Raw genomic sequence first — 13,087 nt, 5'->3', positions numbered from 1 at the left:
TGAAGAAAGGAGCTCAGGGGCACTGTCATTCACAAACCTACAGAGTTATAACTGACAGCTATCGTCCAAAAATATATTGAAGTAAGGCTGCCAAGAGGACTTGAAAGCGGGGCAGAATTGCAGGAAACCGATTTCAGGAGGTAGACAGGAATTGCATGTAAAGCATAGGAAAAGAGGCAGAACGTCCACAATGATGCACTTGGCCAAAAAGGGCGTATGCGTTTTTTACTGAATATATTCAGGAAAAAACGCATACGCCCTTTTTGGCCAACCAAGCAAGCTTGCAAAGGAAATCTGCACTACAATGAAGTCTCCCTTCCCCCCAGTAAAAAGGGACATCTGAAAAAAGTGTAAAACCCAGAAAGGCAGGACAGGCCATGGAGAACTGGGAGCCTTGTTATGCTGATGGGCGGGATGTAAATTGCCAACAGCCACTCTGCAGAAGTGTATGGTGTTTCCTGAAACATGTAAAAAACAAAGCAACAGAGCATTAGGGCACTTCCACTTATGGTCCTATAGCTTAGGGAAATTAAAATCAAAACGACACAGCCAACCCAAAGTTTGGGACGGCTCTGTTTACAAGAACCTCGTGTACGGTACAAGTTCAATATCACAGAAAGCAAAAAATGGATAAAGAAGTTGTGGTACTTACGTACAATGCAATATCACTCAGCAACGAAATCTATGTCATCAGGCACATAGCAGCATAATGAGTGGATTCAGGTACGATGATTCTAAGTGAAATAAGTGACACAGAAAAAGAAACATCATAAGATATCACTAATACACGGAATGTAAACTTGGCTACACAGGAACTGAATTACAAAACAGAACAGGGTCTCAAATGCAGAAAACCAACTTATGCTTGCTTAAGGGGAAAGGTGAGTTGGGGTGCTGCATAAAACCAGAGATTGAAAGTAGCACAGAAACCGTTCCATAAGCCAAATATGTCATAGACAAGAGCTACTCCTTGCTCAACGAAGTGGACTCAACACCACATATTAAACGCCTAAGAATATACCTGACTAGTAAGAATCTTAAAACCTATGGATTTATATGTCTCCGAAAGAGAATCAAGCGTGTGTACAGCAGCATAAACACAGCAGTGATAGGATTGGTGAGGTTCAGTGAGCAAATGCAGACCCTTTGAAGTCATATTGCATGGTACCCATTCCATGGGTCTCACCTCTCAAGGTTTAAGGGATTCTTCTTTCAGCTAAAACATGCATGTGGATCCCGGAGTATGATCCACCGTGTGATCGGGTAACATGTTTAAATGTGTCTCAGTTTTCATCCCCTGGTACTTGGGTGCAAAATTCTACACGCTTTACTAACACTCTCCCCACTTGGAGAGTCAATGCCTTCAACTTCCTGTTTGGCCCAGTTTGCACTTTCTTTGGAAAATGAACAGGAATAGGGAGAAAAAATGAGAGACTAGCTGGAGGTGTCTGGATGGGCAAATTTAACTCTCATTTCCCACCAGGAAGTGCAATTAACCAAAGTCTCAGCATGCCATGCCGGAACCACACTAGGGCCTGAAGCAATCCTGCAGTTATGCGGCCAGCTCACAAGAAAGCGAGTTGAAGAAAGGAGCTCAGGGGCACTGCCATACAAAAACCTGCAGAGTTATAAATGACAGCTATCGTCCAAAACTATATTGAAATAAGGCTGCCAAGAGGACTTGAAAGCAGGGCAGAATTGCAGGAAACCGATTTCAGGAGGTAGACTGGAATTGCATTGAAAACATATGAAAAGAGGCAGAACGTCCACAATGATGCACTTGGCCAAAAAGGGCGTATGCGTATTTTCCTGAATATATTCAGGAAGAAACGCATACGCCCTTTCTGGCCAACCAAGCAAGCTTGCAAAGGAAATCTGCACTACACCGAAGTCTCACTTCCCCCCGGTCAAAAGGGCCATCTGAAAAAAGTGTAAAATCCAGAAAGGCAGGACAGGCCATGGAGAACTGGGAGCCTTGTTATGCTGATGGGCGGGATGTAAATTGCCAACAGCCACTCTGGAGAAGTGTATGGTGTTTCCTGAAACATCCAAAAAACAAAGCAACAGAGCCTAGGGAACTTCCACTTATGGTCCTATAGCTTAGGGAAATTAAAATCAAAAAGACACAGCCACCCCAAATTTTCGGACAGCTCTGTTTACAAGAACCTCATTTACAGTACAAGATCAATATCGCAGAAAGCGAAATATGGATAAAGAAGTTGTGGTACTTACGTACAATGCAATATCACTCAGCAATGAAATCTATGTCATCAGGCCAGTAGCAGCATAATGAGTGGATTCAGGTACGATGATTCTAAGTGAAATAAGTCACACAGAAAAAGAAACATCATAAGATATCACTAATACACGGAATGTAAACTTGGCTACACAGGAACTGAATTACAAAACACAACAGGGGCTCAAATGTAGAAAACCAACTTATGCTTGCTTAAGGGGAAAGGTGAGTTGGGGTGCTGCATAAAACCAGAGATTGAAATTAGCACAGATACCGTTCCATAAGCCAAATATGTAATAAAAAAGAGCTACTCCTTGCTCAACGAAGTGGACTCAACACCCCATATTAAACGCCTAAGAATATACCTGACCAGTAAGAATCTGAAAACCTATGGATTTATATGTCTCCGAAAGAGAATCAAGCGTGTGTACAGCGGCATAAACGCAGCAGTTATAGGATTGGTGAGGTTCGGTGAGCAAATGCAGACCCTTTGAACTCATATTGCATGGTACCCATTCCATGGGTCTCACCTCCCAGGTTTAAGGGATTCTTCCCTCAGCTAAAACATGTATGTGGGACCCAGAGTATGATCCATCGTGTGACAGGGAAATGTGTTCAAATATGTCTCAGTTTTTGTCCCCTGGTTCTTGGGTGCAACATTCCAGACTCTTTACTAACACTCTCCCCAGTTGGAGAGTCAGTGCATTTAACCTCCTGTTTGGCCCAGTTTGCAATTTCTGCGAAAGATGAACAGGAATAGGGAGAACCAATGAGAGACTAACTGGAGGTGTCTGGACAGGAAAATGTAACTCTCATTTCCCACGAAAAATGGAAATAACCAAACGCGCAGCGTGCCATGCCAGAACCACACTAGGGCCTGAAGCAATCCTGCGGTGTTGCGGCCAGCTCACAAGAAAGCGAGTTGAAGAAAGGAGCTCAGGGGCACTGTCATTCACAAACCTGCAGAGTTATAAATGAGAGCTCTCGTCCAAAAATATATTGAAGTAAGGCTGCCAAGAGGACTTGAAAGTGGGGCAGAATTGCAGGAAACCGATTTCAGGAGGTAGACTGGAATTGCAGTTAAAGCAGAGAAAAAGAGGCAGAATGTCCACAATGATGCAGTTGGCCAAAAAGGGCGTATACGTTTGTTCCTGAATATATTCAGGAAAAAACACATACGCCCTTTTTGGCCAACCAAGAAGGCTTGCAAAGGAAATCTGCACTAAAATGAAGTCTCACTGCCCCCTTGTCAAAAGGCCTATCTGAAAAAAGTGTAAAATCCAGAAAGGCAGGACAGGCCATGGAGAACTGGGAGCCTTGTTATGCTGATGGGCGGGATGTAAATTGTCAACAGCCACTCTGGAGAAGTGTATGGTGTTTCCTGAAACATCTAAAAAACAAAGCAACAGAGCCTAGGGCACTTCCACTTATGGTCCTATAGCTTAGGGAAATTAAAATCAAAAAGACACAGCCACCACAAAGTTTGGGACAGCTCTGTTTACAAGAACCTCGTTTACGGTACAAGTTCAATATCGCAGGAATCGAAAAATGGATAAAGAACTTGTGGTACTTACGTACAATGCAATATCACTCAGCAATGAAATCTATGTCATCAGGACCGTAGTAGCATAATGAGTGGATTCAGGTACGATGATTCTAAGTGAAATAATTCACACAGAAAAAGAAACGTCATAAGATATCACTAATACACGGAATGTAAACTTGGCTACACAGGAACTGAATTACAAAACAGAACAGTGTCTCAAATGTAGAAAACCAACTTATGCTTGCTTAAGGGGAAAGGTGAGTTGGGGTGCTGCATAAAACCAGAGATTGAAATAAGCACAGATACCGTTTCATAAGCCAAATATGTAACAGACTAGAACTACTCCTTGCTCAATGAAATGGACACAACACCTCATATTAAATGCCTAAGAATATAGCTGACTAGTAAGAAACTTAAAACCTATGGATTTATATGTCTCTGAAAGAGAATCAAGCGTGTGTACAGCAGCATAAACGCAGCAGTGATAGGATTGGTGAGGTTTGGTGAGCAAATGCAGACCCTTTGAAGTCATATTTCATGGCACCCATTCCATGGGTCTCAACTCTCCAGGTTTAAGGGACTCTTCCTTCAGGTAAAACATGCATGTGGAACCCAGAGTATGATCCACTGTGTGATCGGGAAACGTGTTCAAATGTGTCTCAGTTTTTGTCCCCTGGTACTCGGGTGCAACATTCCAGACGCTTTACTAACACTCTCCCTACTTGGAGAGTCATTGTCTTTAACCTCCTGTTTGGCTCAGTTTGCAATTTCTGCGGAAGATGAACAGGAATAGGGAGAACCAATGAGAGACTAGCTGGAGGTGTCTGGACGGGCAAATTTAACTCTCATTTCCCACCAGGAAGAAGAATTAACCAAGGCTCAGCGTGCCGTGCTGGAACCACACTAGGGCCTGAAGCAATCCTGCGGTGTTTCGGCCAGCTCCCAAGAAAGCGAGCTGAAGAAAGGAGCTCAGGGACACTGTAATTCACAAACCTGCAGAGTTATAAATGACAGCTATCGTCCAAAAATATATTGAAGTAAGACTGCCAAGAGGACTTGAAAGCGGGGCAGAATTGCAGGAAACCGATTTCAGGAGGTAGACTGGAATTGCATGTAAAGCATAGGAAAAGAGGCAGAACGTCCACAATGATGCACTTGGCCAAAAAGGGCGTATGCGTTTTTTCCTGAATATATTCAGGAGAAAACGCATACGCCCTTTTTGGCCAACCAAGCAAGCTTGCAAAGGAAATCTGCACTACAATGAAGTCTCACTGGTCCCTGGTCAAAAGGGCCATCTGAAAAAAGTGTAAAATCCAGAAAGGCAGGACAGGCCATGGAGAACTGGGAGCCTTGTTATGCTGACGGGCGGGATGAAAATTGCCAACAGCCACTCTGGAGAAGTGTATGCTGTTTCCTGAAACATCTAAAAAACAAAGCAACAGAGCCTAGGGCACTTCCACTTATGGTCCTATAGCTTAGGGAAATTAAATTCAAAAAGACACAGCCACCCCAAAGTTTTGGACAGCTCTGTTTACAAGAAGCTCGTTTACGGTACAAGTTCATTATCACAGAAAGGGAAAAATGGATAAAGAAGTTGTGGTACTTACGTACAATGCAATATCACTCAGCAATGAAATCTATGTCATCAGGCCCGTAGCAGCATAATGAGTGGATTCAGGTACGATGATTCTAAGTGAAATAAGTCACACAGAAAAAGAAACATCATAAGATATCACTACTACACGGAATGTAAACTTGGCTACACAGGAACTGAATTACAAAACAGAACAGGGTCTCAAATGTAGAAAACCAACTTATGCTTGCTTAAGGGGAAAGGTGAGTTGGGGTGCTGCATAAAACCAGAGATTGAAATTAGCACAGATACCGTTCCATAAGCCAAATATGTAATAGACAAGAGCTACTCCTTGCTCAACGAAGTGGACTCAACACCCCATATTAAACGCCTAAGAATATACCTGACTAGTAAGAATCTTAAAACCTATGGATTTATATGTCTCCGAAAGAGAATCATGCGTGTGTACAGCGGCATAAATGCAGCAGTGATAGGATTGGTGAGGTTCGGTGAGCAAATGCAGACCCTTTGAAGTCATACTAGATGGTACCCATTCCATGGGTCTCAACTCTCCAGGTTTAAGGGATTCTTCCTTCAGCTAAAACATGCATGTGGATCCCAGAGTATGATCCACTGTGTGACCGGGAAATGTGTTCAAATGTGTCTCAGTTTTCGTCCCCTGGTACTCGGGTGCAACATTCCAGACACTTTACTAACACTCTCCCCACATGGAGAGTCAGTGCCTTTAATGTCCTGTTTGGCCCAGTTTGCAATTTCTACGGAAGATGAACAGGAATAGGGAGAACGAATGAGAGACTAGCTGGAGGTGTCTGGACGGGCAAATTTAACTCTCATTTCCCACCAGGAAGAGGAATTAACCAAAGGCTCAGCATGCCGTGCGGATCCACACTAGGGACTGAAGCAATCCTGCGGTGTTGCAGCCAGCTCACAAGAAAGCGAGTTGAAGAAAGGAGCTCAGGGGCACTGTCATTCACAAACCTGCAGAGTTATAAATGACAGCTATCGTCCAAAAATATATTGAAGTAAGGCTGCCAAGAGGACTTGAAATGGGGCCGAATTGCAGGAAACCGATTTCAGGAGGTAGACAGGAATTGCAGTGAAAGCACAGGAAAATAGGCAGAACGTCCACAATGATGCACTTGGTCAAAAAGGGCGTATGCATTTGTCCCTGAATATATTCAGGAAAAAACACATACGCCCTTTTAGGCCAACCAAGCAAGCTTGCAAAGGAAATCTGCACTACAATGAAGTCTCACTTCCCCCCGGTCAAAAGGCCCATCTGAAAAAAGTGTAAAATCCAGAAAGGCAGGACAGGCCATGGAGAACTGGGAGCCTTGTTATGCTGATGGGCGGGATGTAAATTGCCAACAGCCACTCTGGAGAAGTGTATGGTGTTTCCTGAAACATCTAAAAAACAAAGCAACAGAGCCTAGGGCACTTCCACTTATGGTCCTATAGCTTAGGGAAATTAAAATCAAAAAGACACAGCCACCCCAAAGTTTGGGACGGCTCTGTGTACAAGCACCTCGTTTACGGTACAAGTTCAATATCGCAGAAATCGAAAAATGGATAAAGAAGTTGTGGTACTTACGTACAATGCAATATCACTCAGCAATGAAATCTATGTCATCAGGCCCATAGCAGCATAATGAGTGGATTCAGGTACGATGATTCTGAGTGAAATAATTCACACAGAAAAAGAAACGTGATAAGATATCACTAATACACGGAATGTAAACTTGGCTACACAGGAACTGAATTACAAAACAGAACAGGGTCTCAAATGTAGAAAACCAACTTATGCTTGCTTAAGGGGAAAGGTGAGTTGGGGTGCTGCATAAAACCAGAGATTGAAATTAGCACAGATACCGTTCCATAAGCCAAATATGTAACAGACAAGAACTACTCCTTGCTCAACGAAATGGACACAACACCTCATATTAAATGCCTAAGAATATACCTGACTAGTAAGAAACTTAAAACCTATGGATTTATATGTCTCCGAAAGAGAATCAAGCGTGTGTACAGCAGCATAAACGCAGCAGTGATAGGATTGGTGAGGTTTGGTGAGCAAATGCAGACCCTTTGAAGTCATATTGCATGGTACCCATTCCATGGGTCTCAACTCTCCAGGTTTAAGGGACTCTTCCTTCAGGTAAATCATGCATTTGGAAGGCAGTGTATGATCCATCGTGAGATCGGGAAACATGTTCAAATGTGTCTCAGTTTTCATCCCCTGGTGGTCGGGTGCAACATTCCAGACGGTTTACTAACACTCTCCCCACTTGGAGAGTCAGTGCCTTTAACCTTCTGTTTGGCCCAGTTTGCAATTTCTGCAGAAGATGAATAGGAATAGGGAGAACCAATGAGAGACTAGCTGGAGGTCTCTGGACGGGCAAATTTAACTCTCATTTCCCACCAGGAAGAGGAATTAATCAAAGGCTCAGCGTGCCGTGCCGGAACCACACTAGGGCCTGAAGCAATCCTGCGGTGTTGCGGCTATCTCACAAGAAAGCGAGTTGAAGAAAGGAGCTCAGGGGCACTGTCATTCACAAACCTGCAGAGTTATAAATGACAGCTATCGTCCAAAAATATATTGAAGTGGGGCTGCCAAGAGGACTAGAAAGCGGGGCAGAATTGCAGGAAACCGATTTCAGGAGGTAGACTGGTATTGCATTTAAAGCAGAGGAAAATAGGCAGAACGTCCACAATGATGCACTTGGCCAAAAAGGGCGTATGCGTGTTTTCCTGAATATATTCAGGAAAAAACACATACGCCCTTTTTGGCCAACGAAGCAAGCTTGCAATGGAAATCTGCACTACAAAGAAGTCTCACTTCCCCCCGGTGAAAAGGGCCATCTGAAAAAAGTGTAAAATCCAGAGAGGCAGGACAGGCCATGGAGAACTGGGAGCCTTGTTATGCTGATGGGCGGGATGTAAATTGCTAACAGCCACTCTGGAGAAGTGTATGGTGTTTCCTGAAACATCTAAAAAACAAAGCAACAGAGCCTAGGGCACTTCCACTTATGGTCCTATAGCTTAAGGAAATTAAAATCAAAACGACACAGCCACCCCAATGTTTGGGATGGCTCTGTTTACAAGAACCTCGTTTAAGGTACAAGTTCAATATCGCAGAAAGCGAAAAATGGATAAAGAAGTTGTGGTACTTACGTACAATGCAATATCACTCAGCAATGAAATCTATGTCATCAGGCCCGTAGCAGCATAATGACTGGATTCAGGTACGATGATTCTAAGTGAAATAAGTCACACAGAAAAAGAAACATCATAAGATATCCCTAATACACGGAATGTAACCTTGGCTACACAGGAACTGAATTACAAAACAGAACAGGGTCTCAAATGTAGAAAACCAACTTATGCTTGCTTAAAGGGAAAGGCGAGTTGGGGTGCTGCATAAAACCAGAGATTGAAATTAGCACAGATACCGTTCCATAAGCCAAGTATGTAATAGACAAGGGCTACTCCTTGCTCAACCAAGTGGACTCAACACCCCATATTAAACGCCTAAGAATATACCTGACTAGTAAGAATCTTAAAACCTATGGATTTTTATGTCTCCGTAAGAGAATCAAGCGTGTGTACAGCAGCATAAACGCAGCAGTTATAGGTTTGGTGAGGTTCGGTGAGCAAATGCAGACCCTTTGATGTCATATTGCATGGTACCCATTCCATGGGTCTCAACTCTCCATGTTTAAAGGATTCTTCCTTCAGCTAAAACATGCATGTGGAACCCAGAGTATGATCCACCGTGTGATCGGGAAATGTGTTCAAATGTGTCTCAGTTTTTGTCCCATGGTACTCGGGTGCAACATTCCAGACGCTTTACTAACACTCTCCCCACTTGGAGAGTCAGTGCCTTTAACTTCCTGTTTGGCCCAGTTTGTAATTTCTGCGGAAGATGAACAGGAATAGGGAGAACAAATGAGAGACTAGTTGGAGTTGTCTGGACGGGCAAATTTAACTCTCACTTCCCACCAGGAAGAGGAATTAACCAAAGGCTCAGCGGGCCGTGCTGGAACCAGATTAGAGCCTGAAGCAACCCTGAGGTGTTGCGGCCTGCTCACAAGAAAGCGAGTTGAAGAAAGGATCTCAGGGGCACTGTAATTCACAAACCTTCAGAGTTATAAATGACAGCTATCATCCAAAATTATACTGAAGTAAGGCTGTGAAGAAGACTTGAATGCGGGGCAGAATTGCTGGAAACCGATTTCAGAAGGTACACGGGAGTCACTCTTAAAGCATAGGAAAAGAGATAGAACTTGGAAAATAATGCACTTGGCAAAAAAGGGCATATGTGTTTTATCCAGAGCTCTCATAACCGAGGGGAGGAGGCTCCCAGCAGGCTCCAAGTGCCACCAGAGAGCTCATGTCCACAAGGTGAGGTGAGCAAGCCAGGCAGGAGTTACCTCACAGCAGAGGTCCCACCTCACAGAAGGGTGAGGAACCCAGCCAACATCAGACTCTCCCCAGAGGGCCGACATCACCAAGGGGATGGGAACCAGGCAGGAGTGTCTTCACACCAGTGGGGCCACATCATCAAAAGGTGAGGTACTCAGCACATGTGTCCTCAAACCAGAGGACCCACATCACCAAGGGCCTCGGAGTGAGGCAGGCTGGAGTAGCCTCACAACACTGGGCCCATAGAATAAAAAAGTGAGGAATCCAGCATTTGGAACCTCCCAGCAGGCGGCCCAGAGCACCGAGGCTATGGGATCCAGGCCACAGTGAACTCACAGAAGAGGGCCCATGTCATGAAACTGAGCAACCCAGCCATTGGGACCTCAGAGCAGGAGGCCCACATCCCCATGGGGATATAAATCTGGTAGGAGTGTCCTCGCACCACTGAGAACGTATCAGAAAATTTTGGGAGACCAGCAGTTAGGGCCTGACGCCAGGGGGCCCTCATAACTGAGGGGAGGAGACTCCCAGCAGGTTCCAACTGCCAACAGAGGGCCCACGTCTACAAGGTGGCATGCGCCAGCCAGGCAGTAGTGACCTCACAGCAGAAGGCCTATCTTACAGAAGGGTGAGGAACCGAGGCAGGATGAGACTGTCGCCAGAGGGCTCACAACACCAAGGGGATAGGAACCAGTCAGGACTGTCCTCCCACCAGTGGGGCCACATCATCGAAAGGTGAGGAACCCAGCACATGCGGCCTCATATCAGAGGACATACATCACAAAGGGGATGGGAGTGAGGCAGGTAGGAGTAGCCTAAAAACAGAGGGCCCAAAGAATAAAAAAGGTGAGGAATCCAGCATTTGGAACCTCCCAGCAGGTGGCCGAGAGCACAGAAGGTATGGGATGCAGGGAGGAGTGAACTAACACCAGAGAGCCCACATCATGAAACTGTGAGCAACCCAGGCGTTGGGACCTCAGAGCAGAAAGCCCACATCCCCATGGGGATGGGAACCTGACAGGAGTGTCCTGGCATCACTGGGCTCACATCAGAAAACGTGGGGAGCCCAGCAGTTAGGGCCTGATGCTAGAGGGCCATCATCACCGAGGGCAGGAGGCTCCCAGCAGGTTCCATGTGCCAACAGAGGGCCCACGTCGCCAAGGTGATGTGTGCAAGTCAGGCAGGATTGACCTCACAGCAGAGGACCTACCTCACAGAAGAGTGAGGAACCCAGCCAGGATAAGACTGTCACCAGAAGGCCCACATCACCAAGGGGATGGGAACCAGGCAGGAGTGTCCTCACACCAGTGGGGCCACATCATTGAAAGGTGAGGAACCCAGCACATGTGGCCTCAAACCAGAGGACCCACATCACGAAGGGGTTGCGAGTGAGGCAGGCAGGAGGAGCATCACAACACAGGACCCATAGAATACAAAAGTTGAGGAATCGAGCAGTTGGAACCTCCCAGCAGGCAGCCAAGAGCACAGAGGCTATGGGATCCAGGCCACAGTAAACTAACACCAGAGAGCCCACATCATGAAATTGTGATCAACCCAGCCGTTGGGACCTCAGAGCAGAAGGCCCACATCCCCATGGAGATGGGAACCTAAGAGGAGTGCCCAAGCATCACTGGGCTCACTAAGAAAAGTTGGGGAGCCCAGCAGTTAGGGCCTGACGTCAGAGGGCCCTCATCACAGAGGTGAGGAGGCTCCCAGCAGGGTCCAAGTGCCACCAGAAGGCTCATGTCAACAAGGCGAGGTGAGCAAGCCAGGCAAGAGTTACCTGATAGTAGAGGGCCCACCTCACAGATGGGTGAGGAACCCAGCCAGGATCAGACTCTCACCAGTGGACCCACATCACAAAAGGGATGGGAACCAGTCAGGATTATCCTCACACCAGTGGGGCCTCATCATCTTAAGGTGAGGAACCCAGCACATGTGTCCTCAAACCAGAGGACCCACATCACCAAGGGCCTTGGAGTGAGGCAGGCAGGAGTAGCCTCACAACACAGGGCACATAATATAAAAAACGTGAGGATTCCAGCATTTAGACCTTCCAGCAGGCGGCTCAGAACACCGAGGCTATGGGATCCAGGCTGCAGTGAACTCACAGCACAGGGCCCACATCATAAAACTGTGAGCAACCCAGGCGTTGGGACCTCAGCGCAGAAGGCCCACATCCCAATGGGGATGGGAACCTGGCTGGAGTGTCCTCGCACCACTGGGTGCACATCACAAAATGTGGAGAGCCCAGCAGTTAGGGCCTGACGCCAGAGGGCCCTCATCACCGAGGGGAAGAGGCTCCCAGCAGGCTCCAAGTGCCACCAGAGGGCTCATGTCCACAAGGCGAGGTGAGCAAGCCAGGCAGGAGTGACCTCACAGCAGACGGCCCACCTCACAGATGGGTGAGGAACCCAGCCAGGATCAGACTCTCAACAGAGGGCCCACATCACCAAGGGGATGTGAACCAGGCAGGAGTCTCCTAAGACCATTGGTCCCACATCATTGAAAGGTGACGAACCCAGCACATGTGGCCTCAAACCAGACGACACACATCACGAAGGGGCTGGGAGTGAGGCAGGCAGGAGGATCCTCACAACAGAGGGCCCAAAAAATTGAAAAAGTGAGGAATCCAGCAGTTGGAACCTCTCAGCAGGCGGCCAAGAGCACAGAGGCTATGGGATCCAGGCCTCTGTGAACTAACACCAGAGAGCCCACATCATGAAAATGTGAACAACCCAGCCGTTCGGACCTCAGAGCAGAAGGCCCACATCCCCATGGAGATGGGATCCTAAGAGGCGTGCCCAAGCATCATTGGGCTCACTAAGAAAAGTTGGTGAGCCCAGCAGTTAGGGCCTGACGCAAGAGGGCCCTCATCACCGGGGGGAGGAGATTCCCAGCACGTTCCAACTGCCACCACACGGCTGACTTCACCAAGGCAATGTGTGCCAGCCATGCAGGAGTGACCTATCAGCAGAGGGTCTCCCTCAGAGAAGGTGAGGAACACAGCCAGGAACAGACTCTCACCAGGGGGTCCACATAGCCACGTGGATGAGAACCAGGCAGGAGTGTCCTCACACTAGTGGGGCCACATCATCGAAAGGTGAGGAACCCAGCAAAGGTGGCCACAAACCAGAGGACCCACATCATCACGGGGTTGAGAGTGAGGTAGGTGTCTGGACGGGCATATTTAACTCTCATTTCCCACCAGGAGGAGGAATTAACCAAAGGCTCAGCTTGCCATGCCGGAACCACACTGGGGCCTGAAGCAATCCTGCGGTGTTGCGGC

At 46.9% G+C, this 13,087-nt stretch overlaps 2 long non-coding RNA genes across 10 annotated transcripts in view; both read right to left on the bottom strand.

Annotated features, from left to right (window-relative positions):
* The window catches only part of LOC125963531 (uncharacterized), a 1,468,791-nt gene that overhangs the window by 453,141 nt on the left and 1,002,563 nt on the right, over window positions 1-13,087 (bottom strand). The gene's annotated exons all lie outside the window — the stretch shown is intronic.
* LOC125963532 (uncharacterized) overlaps window positions 1-13,087 on the bottom strand; it is a 585,241-nt gene that overhangs the window by 162,750 nt on the left and 409,404 nt on the right. The window lies entirely within an intron of this gene.

The sequence above is a fragment of the Orcinus orca genome, chromosome 2, assembly GCF_937001465.1.
Source record: "Orcinus orca chromosome 2, mOrcOrc1.1, whole genome shotgun sequence".
NCBI lineage: Eukaryota > Metazoa > Chordata > Mammalia > Artiodactyla > Delphinidae > Orcinus > Orcinus orca.
Note: the sequence above shows the minus strand (reverse complement) of the source record. Positions and strands in the feature narration are given on the sequence as shown.